Source organism: Girardinichthys multiradiatus, chromosome 15 (assembly GCF_021462225.1).
Source record: "Girardinichthys multiradiatus isolate DD_20200921_A chromosome 15, DD_fGirMul_XY1, whole genome shotgun sequence".
NCBI classification, from domain to species: domain Eukaryota; kingdom Metazoa; phylum Chordata; class Actinopteri; order Cyprinodontiformes; family Goodeidae; genus Girardinichthys; species Girardinichthys multiradiatus.
Window position 1 is genome coordinate 32,568,564 of NC_061808.1, and position 26,225 is coordinate 32,594,788.

The window sequence follows — 26,225 nt, forward strand, 5'->3', positions numbered from 1 at the left end:
GCTCTTCCCCTTTTTCTGTTGCTGCCTGTTACTGTGGTATGTATTAGGATCAGCTTTGTGTTTTCTTAACAAATATGATTTTTTTTACATATATTTTAGATTAATTTAATCATATAAATTTTTTCATATTTGATTTTGCCATATTTTGTAAATGTTTTAAACTGTTATTGTAATTCATGTTGTGTATTTCAGCTGTGTTTAATATTACAACTGCTAACTGTTTTATCAACTGTTCATTTGATTACTCAGTAGTTTGTCTAGAGTTATTTATTGTATTTTATTTAATGTATAAGGGCAGAAACTGCTGGAGCTGCTAACCACCAACTTGTTTATTTGTCTCTTGTTAGGTATGTTTTACTTTTTGATACAAAGTAACAATTCAGTTGCCAATTGTACAATAGTCTTTGAATGTTAAATATTTGTGTGTACTCTGTTTCTCTTACCACAATATATGTATTCATTGCTAACTGTGTTAAATATAATGTAGAAAATTGATGTAAATTGATGTTAAAACCTCTATACAATCACAGTCAGCTCTCCCCCTTTTTCTGTTGCTGTCTGTTACTGTGGGGCAGAAGCTGCTGGAGCTGCTAACCACCAACTTGTTTATTTGTCTCTTGTTAGAATAAATACAGAGAACCAGAATGTGTCTGTCATGAAGTCAACCTGCTGGATCAGAACGAACAAGATGGGTTACAGTTAGACAGAGCCAGAAGTAGAGTTGAGTCTTCCGAGTTGAGTTTTCATCTGAACTCCATTTTACTAAACGTGATAACTAACTAAACACCACTAAAGATCATTTACTCAGAAAGGTGGTTGGTCCTCATTCAGAATAATATTTTCTCAAATATTATTTTAACATCTCCTTAATAATATTTTCTTAAATATTATTTTTACTAGACAAAGCCAGCTAATTAAACACCTTTGAGAATTGGTCATCCAGAAGGTTGGTTTAATTCAGCAAATAATTCTTAAAAATGTTATTTTATTAAATAATGCTTTATTTGATCATGCATTGTGAATGTTTTTGAAAAGGTATACCAATTATTGCCTACGTTAGTTCCAAGACTAACTTAACTTAATTTCCAGATTCTTCACGACAAGACACAAAACACAACCTCTGGATACAGATGTGCAACAAACTTTCTGGACAGTGAGGTTAACTGTGATGTTAAACTAAGTCTCAAGCTTTTGCTTACACAGAAGAAACCAGACTGAGTCAAAACCTCTAAAATGATTGTTACTAGCATGGAGATATTATTGGAGTTATTAACTTTGACAAAAGTCTAAAATTGTATTCTCCTGGATATGTTATAATGTTCTCTTAAATATAATCAGTGACATCTGATGTTAGAACTCTGATGTTTTGAGTGCTATTGTGACCAGTGACCGCTGATTTCACGTTTAGTAAAAATAATATATAAAGAAATATTACTTCCTAGATTGGAAACTTACAATCTTACAACTTACATCTTCAGCTGATTCATAAAGTGGGCGAGCACGTGTTCTTAACTGGCTAAGGTGTAAATGGAGCATGGTACAGGTAAAAAACAAAGCTGATTAACATATTACAGGTGGCCCAAACAAACAAAAACCCAAAACACCCTCAAATCATGACAATTTTGAAAATTCCAGAAAAGATCAAACTGGCCTTTAAATGTTGAAATCCATGGCTGGGGTCCCAACAGTCAAAACAACTCCAAAGGGCTTTGAGCCTTTTTAATTAAAATTTTCTGCATAGTCTGCATAGAAACAAATTCCTAAACAAGAATATCGACCATTTCCAAGTGGTTTTATTGTTGTATTATCCATCCATCCATCCATCCATCCATCCATCCATCCAGTCAGTGGATTTTATGGATAAATACTTTGACTTGGCAAAAGTTGTTCCATGATGATTTTTACCGTGATACTTCTTATTGGACAACATTTGCAAATCCCATAAGAGGTCAATGAGAAGATAATAAACCTTAATACACAGAGGCCGATGTAGCCTAGAGCACACAGCTCCTGTGCTCTTAAAGGCTGAGAGTTGATCAGAAAATACACAGACACATTGCTCAGCCTGTACCTGGTGGCTTTCTAAAATACTGTGTTATTACAATATCTCTAATGTTCTCTTTTTTAATGTGAATTAATTCTGATTTGTTTCATATCATGGGCACAGACGTTACAGTGAATAGGACTCGCGTTGTCATTGAATTTCATGCCTGCTTTGAGATGAATTATTTTAGTTATAAACTAACCACTTCCTATACAACTGTATGTGTACTGCTATATGGTTTTCTAACACTTTTGTCTATTGTCACTGTGTGTGGAAACCTTTTTGTTATAATTTCTGTAATCTACTTTAAACAGCTGCACACTCCGACCAACACTCTCATTCTGTCTTTGGCTGTGGCTGACATGCTGGTTGGGATGTCAATTTTTCCTCTCAGCATGCTTTTTTCTCCCAGTTCATGTATGTACAATGTAAGTTTATTTTGCAATATAAGAGACAGCTTTGATGTATTGTTTAGCACATGCTCTATTATGCACCTGTGTTGCATTTCTGTTGATAGGTATTACGCAGTGTGTTAGCCTCTAACATATAGGCCCTGTCCCAATACTCACACTCCCACCCTTGTGTCCCTGAATTGCGCGTTCCCGTTGATGGGTTCGAGTGCGTAGTGTGTCCCAATTCTCCAGAGTGGTCCTTAGCCCCGCCCCCTTTGTGTCCCCCATCCACCCTTCGGTGAAGCCCGCATCTAAGGAGACTTCGCCAAAGTATATTACCCACAATTCACTGCTGCAGATGAAGTTCTGAGCAAAAGCAATCACAACCGTCAACGTAATCAGCCATCAAATCAGAATAATAAGAACTCTGTAAACTTTAGACAGCAAGCCGACAAATATATTTTTTTACTGGTTTTCCAGGCTCAACATTGTAACATACCACTGGGTTCAGAGTAAGTCTGGGCAGTCAGTAGGTCATAACACTGAAGTTACCTTTCAAACAAACCCTGGCACGGCGAGAGTCTGGTGTATAAGCCTCCTTCGCTTCCTGCACTTTCTTCTCCTCAAAACAATTGCTTGTTGCATTTTAAATAGTTTTTTTTAGCAGCAAGACTGTGAAAACAGCGCCGGTTCCCGCCCTTTTTGATGTTGCAATTACGGTGCAGAGGTGCAAGTTGATGACGTAACCCCTACTGTCCCAATTCTCCAATTTTGCACGCTTGTAACCTGCGCACTTCAACCCCTACATGCACTTGTACAAAGTACACCTTCATAGAGGGCATAGGGTCTAGTGTGGGTATTGGGACAGGGCCACAGATTTAAAATCAACCGTCATGTTGTCATCATGATTTCTGTGAGCTGGGGGTTTTCTGTTTTTATTGCCATTAGTGTGGTGAAAACTAGATCAAACAATGATGAATGTGAGGACGTGCTTTATTGTTGTTATCATAGCAAACATTGTTGGACCTTTACCAGTATTTTACCTTCCAGTGCTCATAATGCTTTGCATCTACCTGAAGATCTTTGTTGTTGCACAGAGACAGGCATGAAGCATCCAAACCAGGTCTGGAGCAGGTGCCAGTAAGATGGAAAGAAAAGCCACCAAAACTCTGGCTATTGTTCTGGGAGCCTTTCTATTTTTTTGGGCTCCTTTCTTCCTTTTCTTAACTTTTCAACATTTAGGAGAAAACTCAGCACTAGTTCCTGTGATTGAAACAATCTCTTGGCTTTCAATTTCAAACTCTACAGTGAATCCGTTTATCTATGCTTTCTTTTATAGCTGGTTCAGATCAGCTTTCAAAATAATTGTTTCTGGGAAAATCCTAATGGGAGATTCTGTCAACTTGAAGTTGCACTGAAGTTTTTTGAAGAAATGACAGAGATGTAAAAATATATAACAATAAAATTTTGTAGCTAGAGCTGTACCTTGCCTAATTAGAGTTATGTTGGCGTGTATTAAACTTGTAAAAGCAACTGAAATGATCATTTTATTAGATGCTTTAAGGAATAGCCAAATACTAGTCTAAATTGGAGACAAAATGTATTTTGTGTTCCACAGAGTCCTATTGTCTTTTCACAGTAAATTTGAAGCTTCAAACAGAATGTCTTGAAACAATTGAAAATTTAATAAACTACATAAAAGACTCCTTAAAATCTGCTCTTTTTAAAGTTTTACAAATATAGTATAGCACTAGTACAGAGGGGTAATGTGATGTTGCAGGTACAAGTTGAAACATTTTTCATCTTCTCTAATAAAGAAAAAAAAAGTCATAATTAATCTAGAATCTGGATCCACATCAAATAACTGAACACAAATGTGTCAAAAATGTTTTTGTTAATGGAGTACTGGGTAGAGAATGCTTTCTTTAATACGGGACTGTTTTTTACTCTTACTATGTTCTGTTTAATGCATTACAGTAAGTCTAACTCACCTTTTGTATTTGTATGTAGCATGTCTTTTTTAGTACAAGTAGAAGTACAGTGCCTTGAAACAGTATTGACATCTCCCCCCTCTACATTTGGCTTTTCATCTATTTTGTTACATTCCAACCTGTAATTTAAATATTTTTTAAATCTAATTTTATGTGATGGATACACAAAATACTCTAGGTTGGTGAAGTAAAATCAGAAACATATACAAAAAACAATAATTAAAGAAAAAGAAAAAACAGAAACTTTTTCTGGTGCAACCAGAATCTAAGCGTCACATGATCTGTCAGTAAGCTAAAGGTCTCACACTATTAAGATAAGGAGCTCTCCAAACATGCCAAGGACAATGTTATTTAGAAGTACAAGTTCTCAACTCCAATTATTTTTACCTCTGCCTTCTTCCCTCCCATTTGGTTGGAGTAAGGGGGAGTCAGGTTTAGCCTAAACCGGCTCAGTTATGGTTGAAGTGCAAACACACCCTCCATTTCTGCTACCAGTGTGACCCCTTTTCTTTTCCACTGGTTATAATCAGTCTGACAGAGAGAGGTACCCCCAATCCTTGTGGTTTTTAGTATAACAATGGCCACCAGTGGGCTCTAGAAAGGCAAACTTTATCAGTTTATTATTTTACTTAGTACCCCTACACATAGCCCATTCTAAAACACTCAGTAGTTTATTCTAACCTCCCCAACAACCCCACACCATTCCAAACCCTTTGTGAAGTGCCTTGAGACGACTTGTGTTGTGAATTGGCGCTATATAAATAAAACTGAATTGATGTATGAAAGCTACCAACCTCAAATTTGAGCCAGGGAAATAAATAGGTGGTAGGAAAAGTTAATTAAAACACTTAAGGGTGAATGGTAGGGAAAGAAAGAAAAAGGGCAAGATAGTGTAGGATTCAGAAGAAAATAGTGTTGTTTTGTGTGTGTATAGGAAAATAAGAGGAAATTTGTGGAAGCAGTGGATGAGGGGAAACCAGACAGTATTAAAGTAGCCTCACTGACAGTTGAAGTACACTGATCTATGGGCAAGCCTCATAAGGTGTGGTGTGAAATAAACTTTGGTGTCAGAGAGGAAGATTAGATTCCTCTCCAAAGACCAGGGACAGGGGGACATAGCGAGCTGCAGGTCCTGGTTGGGTAGAGGGTGTGAATGTATGCGTGAAATATGGCTAGCACAGAAAATGAGTATCTAGATAGGTCTCTTCTGGATAAAGGGAGGAGGAGAATAGCTGCCTCCCAGCCACTCAAAGGCACAAAGGCACTCATACCTGGATAAAAGATTTTTTAAGGGCATTTAGCTGATGCTAATTAGCTAGTGGCCCAAAATGTATGTGTAGCACTGTAAAACATGTCCCCTTTGCGAACAGATTTCAATTGATTAATTGACACCACAAGAAAAGCACATATATCTGGAGAAGAGTATGTGGGGAGAATTTTAAAGTTATGGGAGGAACAAACAGGATCCAGCCCCATTACTGAAGTGCTACAAAAACTGTTTAAACAGGCCATTATAAAAGCACAAGCAGGAACTGTAAGAGATTAAATGTTAAAACTGGTGGCTGGGGACCAACTCTCCACTGGTCCACCATATTGATAGAGCAGATGAAAACCAAGAGAGCCGAGGGAGTAAGTAAATGACAAGAAGAAAGAAAACAAAGAACAAAAAACATAGATGGTTGTCATTCCCCTTCCTTCCTGTAAATTCCAGCACATACCCCAAAGACAGCTTCCAAATGAATCAAGTTCCTTACCAAAATCAATCTTTTAGGGGAATAGGTAGAGGAGGAATGAGAGGGGGAAGAGGGAGACCACAACTGCCCATGAATCTGATTGACTGTTGGCACTGTGGACAGGCAGGACACCATTGTAGAGATTGCCCAAATGGCCAGGGGTATGCTTTTAATTATTCTAGATCCCAGAATAGGGAATATTTGAAATCACAGGATTTCCAACAAATTCCAAACTATCCACAAAACTCACTACTGCCACCTGAAACGTTTCAACAACCCCATTACAGAGCTCCAGGGCATTTGCCTCAAAATCCTCAACCCAGCCAGGGTCCACCAATACATGCAGCACCAAATCAGAGGCAAATGCCACAGCAGTAGGACTCCCGTGGTTCTATTACAGGGGAAACTCTGTTACACTCTAAAAAGAGTTTTTAGGCAGTAGCTGTTGTTTGGGACTTATTTACATTAATCTTACTTAATTCCTTTGGTTTAGTAATGACTTACTTATTTTAATGGGTTCCATTAACTTAAAAGTCACACATTTTCATCTGAAAATAACTTTTTTACATTCAGTCAAAGTAAACTGGTAAAGTTAAATGTAGCTTTAGTATCCTAGGTTGGACGTCATGACTTAAACTTTGCCCGAGGCTGAGACAGACCCCACAGTATCGGCATCAGCTGCATGTGTATAAAGTGACAAACATTGTATTTGGTGTCTGTATTTAGATATTATGATCAAGTGCAGGTGAAATGCAATTCTGATGCGACTAGCTTATTCATAGAACTGTCTTCGAGTTACAGTAGGAAAGCGCAAGACTGCATCAATGCCTGGTAGCGGCTCATGTGTTGCAGTGGCCACCAGACTTGACTTTATATAAAGACATGCTACAACATGGATACGGCAGTGGTTTTATAAGGGTTAGCTTTACTGGACGTTGATGTGTGGAGGATCTTTATAATGTGTAGCACAAAGCTAATTTAATCTGGTGCAACTCCACTGTGCCCATTAGTGTGAGCTGCTGCTGCTGCAGTCAGTGAAGCTGTCTCTCAGGTACTGTCTATATATGATATGACGTAAAAAATGCATAAAAGCGGGCCTTTTGCTTAAACAAAATGGAATCACTTGGTTTTAAAATCTTACCCTCATTGGGTGCGGTGCTGGTGCTACAGGGGTTTAAGTGTAATCCTTGACCCAGGCTGTCATGGGATCAAATCCTAGCCTATCAACGTTTCCTGACCCTTATGAAAATTGTATTTCTGGCAGGGATCCGAGCTAATCTACTGGATACTCAAAATGCAACCATGACAAAAGCAGTGTTGCCAGATCCTGCGAGAGAAACAAGCAACCAGCTCTATGAAGACAAGCCCAAACAAGCTCAACGGGCAACCACCACACTATGTAAAACAGAAGGCAATTATATACAGTATAAATGTATACAAATATTATGGCATAAGCAACAGGAAAATTATGCTAAACACTTTAACCATGAAAATTTTGAATAACTTAAATTCTTTGAGTAACTTCTACTTTTAAACACTGATATAAAGAAAAGTGCATTTTGCATACATAACAGCAAAGTGACACTAAACATAGTCAATAAATAAATGTCTTTAAACTGTTCACACATGAGTCAATTCCAACAGGCTCAGTGTAAAACCGTCTTTGTTCGTAGTCAGAAATTACATAGGTAAAAGTTAGCATAAAGCCTGGTACAGTTGCATTTACCTGGAGTACAATACATCATTGCTATTTTCCCCACTTACTGCAACTCATTCTCCCGCTGTCACTCTGAGCTCTGGCATGTATGTGTTTAGGGTCTATGGTCAACTCGGGCAGGCGGCGCGATAACCAGGAAACAGGGGTGTGGAATAGACAAACTACCTATCATGTTTTGCTTTATTGTGGGGAGCTCAGAGATAATCAAGGGGTTTCACTTGGAAAGAAAGTCAAGCCCAAATAAACAACTTCACATTTAAAAACAAGCCCAAAAGACTGCCACCCGCGATTCATGAGATTTGCAAACAACTTTAGAAAAAAAAAGCCTAAATTCGTTTATAATAAGTGGACTTGGCAACACTGGACAAAAGTCAATTTTTCATAATGTAAACCAAGTTGGACCCCTATGATCATAATTTATAGTTGCAAAACATCACTGCTAATAACCAGTCTGAATAAAAATCGGCTCAACAAGGTTTTGCATTCTTTGTGGTTAAATAAATGTCACATAGTAATTTGTCGTTTAAACATCCATGCCAAGTTTCATTATGAGGTTTGAGCTGTTTGATATCTTGACATAACTATTAAAAATTTTCCAAAATCTAGAATGATGTTGACAAAAACAATAAGTATTCATAAATACTCGCAACCCCACTTAAAGAGAAAAACAATGTTGGGACCCCAGCCATGGGTTACAACATTGAAAGCCAGTAAGAACTTTTCTGGAACTTTCAAAATAAATCGCAGCCAGGAACAGGAGTAACAGCGGACTTCTCGTTCTGCCAGAATGGTGGAATCCCATTATGTTATGAATTCAGCAAACGTGGAGAGGCAGAAGGTTGTTGCTGATCTCATCTGTTTGTCTCCAGATGAGTGGAATGCTTTAAATCAATTTAACCTTGCTGCATGTGATAAAAATATTAAATAATTACTTGACCTAATTGAAAATCCAATTAGGGAGATTTGGATTTCAGATGTTGTTGGTAGGTTTACCTTGTTGTATCAGCAGAAATCACAACTGGAAATTAAAGGTATTTCCAGATACAGACTGCCCATCGGATGACCCTTCTAAGAGAGAATGCTGTGAAGCTTGAGCTCTCAGAAGCTGAGGAGAGGATGGAGAAAGCTGAAGCATAGTTAGAGGACCTGAAGTCAGATGAGCTCAGGAAAGTTGAATCCCAAAAGTGGGAACAGACCCCCACCTCTCAGGTACCTGATTTCCATTTTCACTCACAGCAACTGCAGCAGCCACATCAGGAGGCAGACTCAGACGACAGGCATCCAGTGCCTACAGAGTCTCCCTTTCCTAAACTTAGTCCAAGTTTTTAACTTACTTCCGCAGACCCTAACAAAAGTGTTGGAAGTCAGACGGTCTCCAGTGGTGTCCTGCCACCTCACATTGCACTGAACAACCACCAAGATGACCGAGCGCTGGACTCAGCATGTGCAAGTGGTCCAACTGGGTGGAAGGAGCAGCCTTCCAAACTGATCTGCACCTCTTCCTTCTGACTCTGTGTCGACCCCTATGGGCCAGGAGAGACGCACATGGTTCTCAGGTGACTCAATCCAACATGACCCACCACCACATGCACAAGTCCATTCATTTGAAAGCTCTCATTTAATTGAGAAAACTCGTTTTCTTCCCCAAAGGTTAGAACATGATCTTCCACCATTTCATGAACCTACCCAGCTTGACTTCTCAGATGGACATGGTCCACCTTGGGAGCATGGTGTCCGTTTTAAGCAGCATCAGGACCCCCTTCAGTTTGCTTATCGCTGTGGAGTTGGAGTTGAAGATGCCATCATACACCTGCTTCAACAAACCCACTCTCATCTGGACAAAGCCAGTAGCACTGTGAGGATCATGTTCTTTGATTTCTCCAGTGCATTTAATACAATCCAACCTGATTTGCTTTGTCAAAAACTCTAGAAGACTTAGGCGGAGGCCTCAACAATCTCCTGGATCAAAGACTACCTGACAAACAGACCACAGATTCTGAGACCAGGTAGTCAGCAGCACAGGAGCACCACAGGGGACTGTGCTCTCACCATTCCTTTTCACTATGTACATCTCAGACTTCCAGTATAAGACAGACTCCTGTCATCTGCAGAAATACTTGAATGATTATGCAGTTGTGGGATGGATCAGAGATGGACAAGAAGCTGAGTACAGGAAGGTGGTGGAACACTTTGTGGCATGGTGTGGAAACAATCATCTCATTTTGAACGTGACTAAAACAAAGGAGATGATTGTAGATTTTAAGAGAAACATGAATAAGTCAAAAACTATTTCCATCATGGGAGAAGAGGTGGAGGTGGTGGAGGAGTATAAATACATCGGTGTTCACCATGACAACAGACTGGAGTGGAGATGCAACTGTGAAGCCATCTACAAGAAGGGACAGAGCAGACTGCATTTCTTGAGGAAGCTTCGGTCCTTTGGTGTTTGCAGCAAGATGCTGCATATCTTCTATAAGTCTGTTGTGGAGAGTGTGATCTCTCCTGCCATCATCTGATTCTGACGATAAGCTATAAGCTTCTTTTGTTTGCCCCAACTGCTAACAGCTCAGACCACGTGCTTGCCTATTTAGTCAGCTAAAGATCATTTACTCAAAAAGGTTGTTAGTTTTCAATCTAGGACATAATATTTCCCTAAATATTATTTTTATTAATAAAGGCAGCTAATTAAACACCATTAAGCCCCATTTCTCCAGAAAAATTTGGTTCTTATTCAGAATGTTTCCTTAAATATTAGTTTACTATTTCCTTAATAATATTTCTTTAAATATTATTTTAATAAATAAAGGCAGCTAATTAAACACCGTTGAGAATTGGTCATCCAGAAGGTTGGTTTTATTCAGCAAATCATTCTTTAAAATATTATTTTATTAAAATAATGTTTTATCTGATCTTGCATTGTGAATGGTTGTTTGAAGGTATACCAATGCCAGAGTTTGGCTCATCCCTTTCAATTTTGTCCTAATGCCCCCACCTTATTGGGTTGGTATTCACAGAACAACCCGTAACAAACCGAAATATTATTTAATAAAATATAAATGTATTAATATTAAATAATATATTCTTATTCATAATCACAACAGCAATATCCTTTGTGAAGTTTCAGGAGAAGGGCTGCATGGTGGCATAGTTGGTAGCACTGTTGTCTTGCACCAAGAAATTCATGGGTTTGACTCCCGGCTCCCGAGCTTGCATGTTCTCTCCGGGTACTCTGGCTTCTTCCAGTCCAAAAACATGACTGTTAGGTTAATTGATCTCTCTAAATAGCCCTTAGGTGTGAATGGTTGTGTGTTTTTGTGTTGCCCTGCGATGGACTAGCGACCTGGTTGCCTGTAGTCTGTAGGAGGTAGGTACCAGCTCACCCATGACCCACTATACAAAATGGATGGAAGTTTCAAAAGAAATGTAAAACTCTTCATGAATTTGTGATGTTTTCACAATAAAATTTCAAATGTTTCTTTTAGGCAATGGAGAATTCTTTTTTTAGCTAACTTGAATTTCTGATTACCATGAAAGTATTTTAAGTCTATTAGAAAAACTAAAATAACATGCTAAAACACATATTTAAGATGATTTACATTCAAGTTGTATTTTAATATAGTATGAGTGATAATGTACTTTTGGATTATTCTGTTTTTGGTTTTGAAACAACTAGATTTTTTGAGTTGAGTTTCCATAAAATTCAAAGTCAGAGGTTTTTGAATTCTTTATTTGAAAGAAACCAAAAGATTTAAGTCAGTCTAACTTAAATCTTTACATTGAACAAACTTAATAAATTAACTTGGATAAACTTAGTTCAATTACTTGATATCAATTGAAGCAATTAATTTAAGTTGGATCAACTCTCTTTTTAGTGTAAAGGAATTCCCTGCTCTAGTGTTAGATACAATAATCGACTTTATCCGTTTATGGTGGACACTGGCACCAGTTATAGTACTCTAAATGTAGATCTTCCAACTTCTCCAAAATTCACTGAGTTAATGGGATTTTCTGGAGAAAAACAAACAAGTCATTTTCCACACCAGTTAAATGCCAAATTGTCCTTGATGAAAATTTTTGAATTTTCATGCATGAGTTCCTTATCCAGAAACAATGTCCCTGAAATCATTTAGCCAGAGATCTAATAGCCACTTTACATGCAACTGTAGTTTGTGCCCACAACTATATGTAATCTTCCCAAATGGTAAAATAATAAGATCCAATTTAAATTCTGAAAGCCAAATCACACAGCTTCAATCATTTCAAGAAGATAATGCTTATGTGTGGTGGGTAAGAGTAGTACACACTGAACAAAATGCAAGTGAAATAACAAATAGACAGTAGCTAAGAGCTACTGTGATTGACCATGTTCTTGTCCATGGTATGAGCATAAGGGAGGCCGGACAAAGGGTACAACCAAACATCAGTAGATTCACTGTGTCCACCATAATCCAAAGATTTAGAGAAGAGAACAGGTAATTGCCTTTTTGATTTTATATTGTTGTTGACAGCAAGAGTCCCCACAACAAGAGACTCAGTTACTGATATGGTCCTTGAGAACAACCCCATTAAACTGTGTGAAATTCAGCAGATCATTGAGGACCATGGACATTTTGAGGGTATCAACAGCATGGTGGCAATGTCACATTGAGTGCTGCCATCAGCAATCGTGGGGTTGTCCACCATCATGCCAACCAGGGGTCCTACAATACCCACCAGCTCCTCATTTTCCTCAATCACATGTGAGATGCTCTGTGAGGGCAGCAGGTTGAACATCCCAATCTGTGTAGTTGTTTGGCACAATGTGAGGTTTCAGAGTCCTCCAGGTTAGAGTTCGGTTCAATATGAACCAAGGTTCAATCAATCTTTGCCTTCCTTTCCTGAACCCTAATGCAGAATTCTTCTCCTCATGGCGATGGAATATATATGAACACCAACCTCACACCAGGGTAAATCTCCTGTAGTCTGGCCTGTGGTGACCTAGGTGTGAGGCGTGCGAAGCCTGGATACGGCATGCCAGGGTTTTTTTTTTCCTGATGCCTGGCCAGATAAAAAGTGACCTGTGAGGTACATGAAGTCCTCTGGCCTGACCCAGTAAGGAGAAATAATGGTGTGGCTGAGTAATGCACTTCTCATTTTTATATTTTTGTACTTTATTTGTATGTAGGCATTCTGTATACAATTGCTAAATGCACAGGATTTCTGTTTTTTGTACTTTTTTCCCCTTTTTATATGTACAAGTGCTAAATACACGTTTTTGTTTTTGTTTTGCAACATGCTTTTAGCCTACAGTGAATAATAAACATTTCTCTCTGCAACTTAATGTCCTGAGCATTGTATTTTAAATTTTTCTATGTAGCGTTTAGAGACTGCTCAGTAGTGTTTTTAATTTTGATTGAATCGGGGCGCGATTTGACAGCATTGTTCAGTTTTGAGCACAGATTGAAATGTTTGAGGTGAAGGAAAGCTGAAAAAAGGCTGAAAAAGGCCTGGGAGACAACAAGGAACACAGTATGCAACAAGAATCAAACACAAACCCTAAATCCGGTGGGCGAAATGTATGGGGAAAATTTACCACCAAAATCAAGAGCACATATATTTCCAATTTAAGAGCAGGATTTCCTTCTGCTTGTTCTCAAACTTGTAATGCTTGCACTTAAAACTTCTGCTTTCTTTCAAATATATTCTGTTCTCTTTCAAATCTTGTTTCCGTGCTCAGATTTGATGCTCCTTGAACAGATATTTTCTTCTCTCGCTTGACTCCTCCTCCCGTGCAAACCTGCTCTCTGCACAGATCAAAAATGCGCTCGCAAACCTGTCATCTCTGCTTGTGGATTTTTTTGGCTCTCGCTGGGATTGGGGCGGTACCATCACCTAGCCAAAGGAAACAGTGTACAGCAGACACAGTCATAGTTGGAGTGCACTTGTTTTTATTCTAGTAGGTGTGCTTGTGTGGCAGCAGTAGATTGCTACATTTCCTCTTCCAGCGCTGCCAACTGCAAGTTGGAAACTGCCACAAACCAGTCATCAAGCTAACAGTGAAGCTGCTGTCTGGATCTGGAATTATTGTTGTTTTCTATCTCAGAAACAGACCAACTGATTGAAGTTGCATCTGAATATTTTGTTTCTAAACAAATGTTTTATAGAATAATTAAAGTGCTATTTTTGACAGCAATGAATGTCTCTACTCTTTAATGTGTGAATCTGCTTATCTAGAGGACAACAGCAGCTAATTGCCTGCCCTTCTCTGTGCCATGACTTCCATTTCATTCAAAACATATAGTTTTTGAACTTATTATAGAAAACTTAATAATAGTCAATAAGTTGTAATTTAAACTTCAAACCAAATATTTTACAGATACTAGCAGTGTTAAGGCTTGCGAAATAGGACCCCGGAATGCAGACGAGCGGGCAGCGTGATGGTAAGTGAAAAAATATTTAATGACAAAAACCTCACTCACAGCAGGAGGCAGGAAAAAAACAACAAATGGGCGAGACAGGCATGGCATGATCAGAAAACAAGACTTGAGCATGAAAAATGTTTCTGTGCCGAATGACACTGGTGTGTATTAATGGAGTGTGACAAGGTGAAACAAGAAGACAGATTAACTAGGTGCAGGTGATCTGAATAAACTTAATTGACAGAAGAACAAAACATGCCTGGAGCAAAACAAACTAGAAAAACATGAAACAAAAGCATAACCAGATCCGAAAACCAAACTTGACAAAACATGAACAAGACGACAAAACTAAAGCATGACCAGAAAAACAACAAACAGAAGCATGATTCAAAAACTGTGAGAACATAGAAAAAAACAGAAACAAAACAACCCTAAATCATAACCAGCAGACCTCCTTTTAAAATAAAGCTAACTCAGACTGAGATTTTTTTAATGCAGTTTATTGTACAATGTGCTGAGTAGAGTTATAATTCCAGGTAACTGGTTGGCTAATCAGTGCCATATTGGTAAACAACTTGTCAAATGCATTTAACATATATTATATACATTTGTCAGGAAATTGCAGGATTTACCATTATTCTTTTTATTATTTGAAGATACAATTTGTCATATGAGTTTCATCTGGGATTCCTTGAAATAAAAATGCTGTTTTTTGTCTTTATCTCCAGGCTTTACAGTTTACAGAGCAAAACATTGGACCAGATTCTTACCACTATAGACACAAAGTTAGACCAGTTATTGCAAAGCAATACACACAGTGATTTGCGAAACACTAAACACACTTGTAGACGTTAGACACAAAAGTATATCATGATGTCTCTTGCAATTCCCAAGCACTGACTGACAAATCACCACACCCATGAGCCAGTTCATTAAACACACACATCAGGTGTGCAAACACATGATTGCTTTATTGTAGACACACCAATCAGGTTTGAGCACTACAAAAATGCAGCAGGTGAGTTCACCTGCTTTCAACAAAATGGAAGGCCCCGGCTCCGTTTCCCCTCATTCAGGCCATGGAAGAGGCTAGAGGAGTCCCCAGAACAGAGCTAGCCTTCTTTATTAGCTTGTTGATCTCTGGCTTTGATGCTGCTATCCCAGCAGATGATGGCAGAAGAGATCACACTCTTCACAACAGACTTATAGAAAATATGCAGCATCTTTCTTCAAACACCAAAGGACCTAAGCTTCCTCAAGAAGTATAGCCTGCTATGTCCCTTCTTGTAGACGGCTTCACAGTTGCATCTGCACCCCAGTCTGTTGTCCAGGTGAACACCAAGGTATTTATACTCCTCCACCACCTCGTCTTCTTCTCCCATGATGGAAATAGTGTTTGACCTATTCTTGTTTCTCTTAAAATCTACAATCATCTCCTTTGTTCTATTTACGTTCAAGATGAGATGATTGTTTCCACACCATGCCACAAAGCGGTCCACCAGCTCTCCGTACTCAGTTTCTTGTCCTTCTCTGATCCACCCCACGACTGCAGAATCATCCGAGTATTTCTGCAGATGACACCAGTCTGTCTTGTACTGGAAGTCTGACGTGTACAGAGTGAAAAGGAATGGTGAGAGCACAGTCCCCTGAGATGTTTCTGTGCTGCTGACCTTTAAATATTTTTCTGTTTCATGAAGACCCCAGATTAACAAATTTTGTACATTCTGACAATCCTAGTCTATGTAATACATTTATGTAGTTAATATGGTGCCCCCTGCTTGTTAAATATTAAGAAAATATATAAACCCAATAAAAATAAATTAGATCTATTTTAATGGGGAACATCATCAACATATAGTTTCTGGGCTTAAAACTTAACAAACTTTCTTTGCCACATCTTTCTTACTATGTATTTTCAGCAATAACAAATTATAACCTAAAAAAGTGTCAGTTAAATGAACAGCTGTTCAAGATGGGTTTAGAAGATATTTAGTGACAATAGATTTGCTTTCTCATGTAAATCAATGCAAAATTAACGATCGCAGCTCATTCGGCAAAAATCCTTCTCTATAAGTTTTGACCAGCTACAAAACTACTGAACTGACAAAAACAAATGGGTAGTCTTTAGTACATCTCTCAGGACTCCCTGATAAATGTAACAGGGAGCAGAGAGCTGAGGTTGTTTTTCCCTACATGCTGTTGGCAGTGCCGGAAGAGGAGATGTAGCGATCTACTGCAGCCACACAAGCAAACCCATTAGGAGGAAAAACAAGCACACCCCAACTAAGACTGTGACCTCACTGTTGTACACTGTCATTCTATTGGCTGGAATGACGTTGTTGGGAGTATGATTATTGATTGAATAATCTTGATCAATAATTATAATTACAAATCATAATCTGACAAAATCAATTTCTTAACCATAAATCCTCATTTACGAATCGAGACCAGAGATGTTTCTGGTGTTGTAATTGTGGCTCAACGCCTCTGACAATTACAACCGTTAAATACTCCGTAATAATTAATAACTATTGCCGGAGATGTCACTGTTTAATCGACCGTTTCTGCTGAAACGTGTGGAACTTGAACCTTATTTTGACTGGCACATCACTTTTTGCACACAATGAAACCCCAAACGCTCTCTCTTTATCTATCTGAATATTTATTAATTTTCACCTACTCAACATGCACACTTCTACAAACACAGGGGTAACACATCTAAATAAGCAAAATCAACAAACGGTAGTGGGTATGTATTGAGTCAACCAGCAGTTTATGGCACTACAGACGAAGGGAGAGGGGGATATGAGTGGTGGCGAGTGGTGGGGGTTGGAGCGCAGCTCCGACTGTCCTTATGGTCTTCTGATCATAAAACTTCCCCCTAACTCCTGACCACAAAGGATTGATAACTTTTGGCGGCAAGTTAGCACAGTGAGATTGAAGACAAAGGTAAAATGGAGAATTTTACCATGAGGTTGTTTTAACAGTCCAGTCTTGCAACGCACCCGCGTTCAGATAGTAAACACAAACAGCTCTGGGGGACACGGCGGATCCCGATATTACATAACACATCAAAGTTTCAACAAGCAAGGTTACATGTACATATTATTCAGAACACATGAGATCCTAACCAGCAATTCTGATCGCTTCTACAACCTCTGACCCTGCCCAGGCCTTCTAATAAAGAAATAAAAACAAATGGGTTTTACTTGTGTCGTCTTCTTCCGAATGAGGGAATTCGAGCGAGGAAAAGTGGGATTAAGTTAATGTGCGTCCACAATTAACTTCAGGGGAACGGTCAGTCTTTGTCCTTTGGTCTTCTTGACAAAAAGGAAAAATATGATCTGACCATCAAAGTCGACTTGAAAATGAAACACGGTAGCGGTTCGTCTCTCCGAAACTCCGTGTCTCCAGTTACGTGTTAACTCACGTCTTCGATCGGCAAAGTGAAATCTCTGGCCTTCTTAGTCCACAGACTTCAGTTATGAATGGTTCGTTGTCCAATGAGAGAGAATGAATGAACTCTGCACAGAATTCTTCTCTTAAAGTGACGCGCTTCAATCACCAGATGATTTCTAGCAGAAGGCGACTTTTCAAACATGGGCGCCTCCTATATAGCACCCTGTGACGTCAGACTGGGGACGCCCAGTCATATCAGTCGCAATGCTCGATGGGATATGTAGGAGCGGGCTGTCCTGGGTACAAAATGGCCGATGCCATTGGAGGGGCACAGTGACGTCCAACAACTTGCAGATAATCCAATACTCAGCAAACAAGTGGTCCAACAGCGTTGGTATCGCTTCAATCCGAGAGAGAGCAAAAAATCCACAAGCAGAGAAGGTAGATTTGTGAGCGCATTCTTAATCTGTGCAGATTGCAACTTTGCGTGTGAGGAGTCAAGCAGGCGGAGAAAATATCTGTTCAAATTTGATCGCGAAATCAATGATTTGAAGGAGAACAGAATATATTTGAAATAAATAGAAGCACGAGTTTTGAATGCTAGCAGACGTTTTGAGCACAAACATTACCAAATTTGAGTACAAGCAGAATGGAATCCTGCTCTTATACAGAAAATATGCGCTCTTGAATTTTGGCTGTAAATTTCCCCTATAGAAGTGAGTCTCTGATAAAGAAAATGAAAGACAAACAAAAGCTCAGTGCAGATGAGCAGCCCCGAGGCCATCATGTGTAGGCACTGAGTTTATGCGGGCAGCTTGGAGGTTGTCAGATCAAATGAGTCTTTAGAAGGCAATCAGCAAAACATATTATATAATGTTGATAAATGTTATGAAGACCTAACGAGAGTTAAGGTCTTTCTACTCTTGATATATTACAAGCACATATACCAGAAAGTGAGTAGTCTATCCAGCTACTGGAAACAAATTCTGCACTATTGACAAAGAAACAACTTTGCTTTAGTTCTTAATCACTGTCAGAACATCTCAATATCCTTTGCTGATCAATTAAAGAAGCGTTACCGATTGTTTTACTGACACACAATAGGCCGTTCTTGGTAATAGTGCTAAATGTTGCAGTTATATTATAACAAGATATTTCTGATATATTGTGCAGCCCTTGCTAACAGGCTGGGCAACGAGTCCACAATTTACAGAATTTGATGGGGCAGATTGTGGGCTCCTACCAGAGTACATGACTAGTCTATGGTTGAGATGGGTCATCTTGAACCCCTCTAGGAGCTAAAGAAGCTGCAGAGGAAGGTTATTTTTGATCATCCACCAGGGGCACAGGAAGTGGCCTTTAAGGTCTTGGGAACATTTGCTGGCAGAAAAAGCATTATTGAACATTCTGATCGCACAGAACCTGATTGCTGAAATGAATACAATGATGGGGCAATGATTAATAGACTTCACATTCCCATTTGTGTTCAATTATTGCTAAAGGGAAACATATGGAAAAAACAAAAAAATTACTACACAGAACATTAATATGCACCCAATAATCTACTCAAAACCCAAAAACACATCAATTCCCAAAGCAAATTTAAAAACAAAAAAACTCAAACCAAAGTGACAGAAACCCAATATCATACAGATCAACAAAATACTATACTGTATGTGTTTATTTTTTATAATACAAAAGTGTGAATTAAATTCAGGTGAAACATTAAATTGTGAATTAAATAAAATTGAAAGATTAAATCAAATACGAAGAGGGTTAGTAAATCTGTTCCAGAAGCTAATGATATGGTATGAGTGACAGATTTAACAACATATAATTATGAATATCCAACTGAGAATATTACATAAAAACAGATTAAAAGAAAAAATAAGTAAATTAAATAACTAATACAATAAAATTCCAATTTTGCAATAGAATTAAGCAGTATAGTAATAATATAAGAGACACCAAAAACATTCTCATATAGTGAACCTGACCCATTTGGGGAATTACAAAGCTCCACGTACATGTTGTCATGCTGTAAGATAGAATGCAGTTTTCCCATCCTCATTGGATAACATTTGTGGGATCCAGAAAGGGATCATAAAGCTTTCTGCACAGAGACCATTTTGGCTCAGAGCAACCATCACTGACACGCTGACTGGTGGCACTGAGACTCACATGGCTGTGAGCAACTAGCACTGATGCTCTAACAGGGTGTAAGTGCTGATTAGCCGTAACAGAGAAAAGCCACTCAGTGCTTATATATGTAATGTCTTTCTGACATATTATATTACAAGCATTTTATATGAGAGATTGTTTTTGTTTTGATAAAAAATGTGTTCAGTTTTCGGTCATCTTAGAAAACAGGACTGATGTGACTGGGTTACTACATCCCTGCTATGAGTAATCAGTTAAGTTACAAAATAACCACATCTCCTTCTGTTGTATTTATAGCATTGTATTGCTTTCTGACATTTCTGTCTCTTGTCACAGTATGTGGAAACCTCCTTGTAATAATCTCTATATTTTACTTCAAACAGCTGCACACTCCCACCAACACTCTCATTCAATCTCTGGCTGTGGCTGACCTGCTGGTTGGTGTACTTGTATTTCCTTTAAGCATGTCATTCTCTCTTAGCTCATGTTTATATAATGACAATATGTTTTGTAAAATAAGAGACAGCTTTGATATTTTGCTCAGTACATGCTCTATTATGCACCTGTGCTGTATTTCAGTTGACAGGTATTACGCAGTATGCCAGCCTCTAACCTATAGTTCTAAAATCAGCCGTCACGTTGTTGTCATCATGATCGCTTTGAGCTGGGGTGTTTCTGCTCTTATTGCAATTGATGTGATCGTTTCTAGATTGAACAAAGAATGTGTGGAGACGTGTTTAATTAATGTTATCATGGCATTCATTGTTGGACCTTTACTATCATTTTACCTTCCAGTGGTCATAATACTTTGCATCTACCTGAAGATCTTTGTTGTTGCACAGAGACAGGCACGGAGCATCCAAACCAGGACAAAGTCTGGAGCAAGTGCCAGTAAGATGGAAAGAAAAGCCACTAAAACTCTAGCTATTGTTCTGGGAGCTTTTCTGTTTTGTTGGACTCCTTTCTTCCTTTGCGTCACTTTTCCACCTCTAACCAACAGTTCTGTACCGGTTATTGTGTTAGACTCAACAGGTTGGCTCGCACTGATAAATTCAACTCTTAACCCATTTATCTATGCTTTCTTTTACACTTGGTTCAGGTCAGCCTTTAAAATAATTGTTTCTGGAAAAATATTCTTTGGGGACTTTGGTAACACAAAGTTACACTAAGGCACAGACAATATAATGTGACAATATAAAGTCACATCCAGTGGATTGCTTTAAAACAGAGATTTCCTAATGTTTTGCCATTGTGGACAAATTTGAGTTAAAGTATGGGCATCAAAAAAAAAAAAAAAAGAATATATATATATATATATATATATATATTTTTTTTTTTTTGTTTGTTTGTTTGAATACATTTTTTAATTAATTTAGTTTGTTGTGATCAAATTTTTTTATTTAATTATTAATTTGTCAGTGAAAGTCCTGCATTAAAATGCAAGAGATTCCTGACTAGTAGAGATGGCGATGCCCAGCTTCACATAACTTCAGCTTAACACCGTCTTCTCCTTTCCCGTGAAACACAATAAAACTCTTGTGTAATACGCTTTGCATGTTCAACATCTATAGAACATTCAATTGGGTGAATTTCAGATGTGATTTCAGGAAATAACAATCAACATATCTGCATAAGGGTGACCAGTTCTTCCTTCTTCCTGTTATCTAAATGTTTCACTAAATCACTTTTTCAAACTGCCTTGAGGTATCTTACATGAAGCTTCAAATTTTTCACTTTCCCTCTCAATATAATCTGGCTCAGTGGACTCTGACAGATGTGCACCTGTCATCAATGGCTTTATGGATGTAGAAACTAGGAAGGTGGCATCCCTTTGGCAGTAGTATGGTTTCAAGAAATTTATATGACAAGGTTTTGGGTTCTTGCAGTGGAATTTGATTAAACTCAGACACTTCAGTGAATGGACCACTATATTTTGATTGAAAAAGATAACTGACAAGCAGCAAATGTTAAAGAACCTAGTCACTGAGGCTCAACTGACGTGCTACAGCCCTCCTGTCATCTTCGTCTTCAACTGTGTGCTTTCCAACCTTCCCCTGACCATCTCAACTTGTCTGTATAATGTAAATCTTAACCCATTCACACACTCTCTGGGGTTATGAGAATGACAGGTGTGTTGACTGACTTACAACATCCCTGCTTTGACATAAATCAGTTTAGTTATAAACTAACCACATCTCCTTCTGTTGAATATATAATGGTGTATGGGTTTGACACTTTTGTCTTTTGTCAATGTAGGTGGAAACATTCTTGAACTTCCATCAAAAGACAGACACACAGATGGATATATCTTCCATGACATAGTACTGTATTTTACATGTTAAACACACACACATTAACTCCTAATGTCTTTGAAGTTGACTACCCAGGAAGAATCAGCGCATGCTCCGGGAGAACAGGCAGAAAGAGACCCAGCCTGAACCTTCTCTGTGAACATCATAAGAAATTCCAAACCATGCAGTCTACAGAATATGACCAATTGTGCAGAAAATAAAAAATGAAGTAAAGTCATCACAATTACTGACTCGATGCAATCTGCTGGGTTTCCTTAGGTAGAAAAACTTTTTAACCAATTTGAATAATAAACTCAATCTGACTGCACTGTTTGATAGTTAGGATTAATTGAAATGTATTTACCTGACTGAAAATCTATATGATAGGACTGAATTGACTTTATAAAGTGTGTTGTCAATTGGCGCTATATAAATAAAACTGAATTGAATTGAACAGTAGGCAGGACCAATGGTGTCTTTAAATTCAAAATTCAAACACAAATCTACTGACCATGATAAATCCCACGGAACCTTAATGTAGAAATGAAACAGCAGCCTAAAGAGCACTGGATGTGGACCACATTTCATGAAGGCCATGAGCCACATGTTCCAGAAGTTGGATTTGTTTGGGTTAAAGTTCTGGTATCCAATTGGCCTAGATGTCAGAATCACCCTATCAAACATCTGGCCCAAAGATTGCTTACATTTGCCCTAACACAATTATTCATTTAAAAGTTATTAACTAAAAAGAACATGTACATAAAGTCCATACTCAAGAATCCTTTGACTAAAATATATTATTAAATCTTTACAACAGCAAAATGTTTTAGCAGACACTATATGTTGAACAGTTTTTTTTAAACTGCAATGACACAGAAGTAGACCCGAAACAAAAACTAAAATGTACAAAAAACCAAAAATGGTTTAATTAAGAGTATACTTTTTACCAAATCGAACCAGTCTTATAATTTATCGCCAAACCATTACTTCCCCATCACAGAGGACAGCACCCACTTGACTCAATGGTTCAGTTCTCTGAAGATAGAAGATGCTGTTCTTCTACAGCGGACAAGAACTTTGAAAAACAACACATTGAACTTAAAAATGAGATTAGATGTTTTTAACCAACTGTTGAGTTTCATTAAACTGGGTAGGAATGTTTTTTTAGGAAAACTGTCCTGATTCTTTTAATTTTAAACTATTTAATGTTGAGCTGATGGTGGGTCTTATCTCTCTTATCTGCATTGGTCCTTGTGGGACACATTGACAAAGCGTTCTTTGTGTCACACACAGGAGTTACTTCCTGCAGCAGGTGCTTTCCAGGAAGGTTACTATGTTTACAGAAACACACAAACAAAACAGGCTGTGGTGGTTATTTTTATACAGGCAGCATCTGATTTAGAACCATGGTGTATGAAAATGTCATATAAAAAATAGCCAAAAATAATATAGTCAAATATTTAATTAATTTTAAGTTAATTTATTATAATCTCCCTTTATAACATTCATCCATCAGTCAGAAATACATTTTTATAATCTTTGAAAGTAGTCTTGATCATCAGCTTTACATGATGTCTGAAGGTGTTTTTAAAGTCTTATTTGTATTTTGCATTTAACATTTTCAACAATTAATTGTTTCTGCCAGTACTTTTAGGAAAAAGGAAAAGGTCCAACAAATACCTGAGAGATGCATTATACCTGTTCTCGTTATGATCGTTCTCTCTTTGTGAAAATGTTTTTGGAGCAATTTTTTTTTATCATCTTTTGAATTTTTAAATAAATATCTTACTGATTATTGTTGAATTATCTTTCAAGTTTTGGGGGCTCTTGTCTCTCTCTGTCTAGGAGTTAAGCTTAATAAACAAACAAAAAACATTGTTTCTCGAAAATGTTGAGGTGCTGGACTGAAAAAAAAAAAAAAGAGTAAAAAAGCTGCCCCACTCCAAAGAGACACTTTGACCGAGGGGCCTAGTGGTTAGGGAGCAGCGCATTTGCATTCCAGAAAGGCCACAAGTACCCTGGTTCGAATCCCACAGCCTGCCACTCTGGGTCCCTGAGCAAGACCCTTAATCCCTGAATGCTCCCCAGGCACCGCACAATGGAAGCTCACACAATTGCACTGTTCCCAAGGGATTGGTTAAATGCAGATGACAATTTCTCCATTGTTAGATCAATAAAATCTATATTATTATCATGAATTGTAGTTTGAAGCATGATGTGTACAAAACTGAACGGAGATTAAAAGCACTGAAATAATCAAAGCAGTACAATCTTTACAAATGGACCTTTGGTAATGTGTGCAGGACAGAAACACAGAATAGGAAGGTATTGGAGATACTGGTGAAAACCTACATCACTGTTTTTGTTTGAATTGTACCCTGATCATGCCCCACAGCCACCAAAACAGAACCCCTCTCATAGCAAATTCCACTTTAAACCATGACTACAATTATACCCAGACTGTGGAGTTGATGAAGTCCTACCACCATCTGCTGGCAAGCTTAAGCGGCAAAATGACTCTTTCCTTACTGAAACTATCTAAGCAATAAAACATTTCTAAAAATTGCTATAATAATAAAATCATAAGGACATGCCTAGATTTTTTGATGTACCTCTAATGCTGGTTAGAGGTTACAGTTGGTTAGAGGTTACATGTGTTACATCTTCCTACATATATACACAATTGACTGTACAAAATAAAATAACATGAGATCAGTCCAAGTACGCATGGTGTTGTTCTGGAACTCTGACTGTCTGGTACTCATCAGAGAAACAGCCTGGGGGAAGAAACTGTCTCTGTGGTGGCTGGATTTAGCAGACAGCGCTCCATTCAAGCGCGTTTTCCAAGGTTGCTGTTGATAAATTAGGATTTATTGCATTTGCCAAGGTTGCCATTCTTACATTCATTTCAGATGTTAGGTTTGAAAGAGCTGCTGGGTGTTTGGCCTTTTTTTCTCTGGTTGTAGTTGATGGTATTATTGATGTCACTGCCAAAAAAGGTCAAACAGTATCAATAACAAGTTAGTTTAAACACATGTTCTCTTTCGTATTAGCTAAGTCATTTTCTGAAAGCTAAATTCTTTTGAAAAGCAACAAATTAATATGCTTATTTGCGACTGACTGACATAAACTGTGATCGTAATGAAGTCCGTGTATGTGTGTGCAGATTTGATTGCTGTTTTTGCTGCAGGTTTTTCTGGCAGATGTCATGTATCTAAGCAACACATCCTCATATTGACATACTGACATTGCTGACATGAATATTCGGAAAATAAAAAATAATGAAAATTACATAACTTTGAATAATTATTAATACTGAAGGTCTTCAAATGGAAATCCGTAGTCTAGATCAGGGGTCTGCAAGCTGCAGCTCTTTGGTCTTCCATTGTGGCCCTTAGAATAGTTGGCCAACAATGATAAAAAATTTTGTAACTTTTTAAAAATGTAAAGGTAATAAATAAATGCTATACATAGTATTTGTTTTTATGCTAATAGTTTACAAAGCATTTTATTTGTGAAGTAACTTCCTTTTTGTTTAGGTTGCTTTTTTGACATCATTTTTTTAATACTTGAATGTTCCATAAAATAAAATGTATTCATTGCCTTTTATTTTATGAGTTTCCTTAACTTTAAACCAAAAAACAAGAATAAACATTTTTTTTCTTTTATTTAAAAGTCAAAACAAATGTCCTGTAGTGGATATTGAAAAAAATAATAAGCTATTTTGTTTTGAAGGGTCATGTAGCTTTTGTTTTGCTAAGCCAATTTTGTTTAGCTGGACCAAAGGAAAAAGGTCAAAAATGGCTATTAGGGTTAAGGTTAAGTTTGCTGACCTCTGGTCTACCTTACCCAAATGAAGTCTTTTGTGAACCAAAAGGTTATCAGATTTCTACAGAATAAAAAAAAATGCAATAGGGTGAAAAAGAAGTATTTCGCTGTCTACAAAAACAGCAGTTATGAAGGAAGATATAGATTTTCATCTTAGGTGAATTAATTGTTTGTTTATTTATCTAATGAGGAACATAAACCTTTTTGTGTACAAAGAGATAATTACAAGTATTAAAATCAATGATGCAAAATGTTACACAAATTACCTATGA

At 37.8% G+C, this 26,225-nt stretch overlaps 2 pseudogenes; both read left to right on the forward strand.

The window, feature by feature from the left end:
• The first annotated feature begins 2,157 nt into the window (after positions 1-2,157).
• LOC124881837 lies at positions 2,158-3,581 on the forward strand (annotated as a pseudogene).
• Positions 3,582-19,855: 16,274 nt separating this feature from the next.
• On the forward strand, positions 19,856-21,003 carry LOC124881838 (annotated as a pseudogene).
• Positions 21,004-26,225: the final 5,222 nt, after the last annotated feature.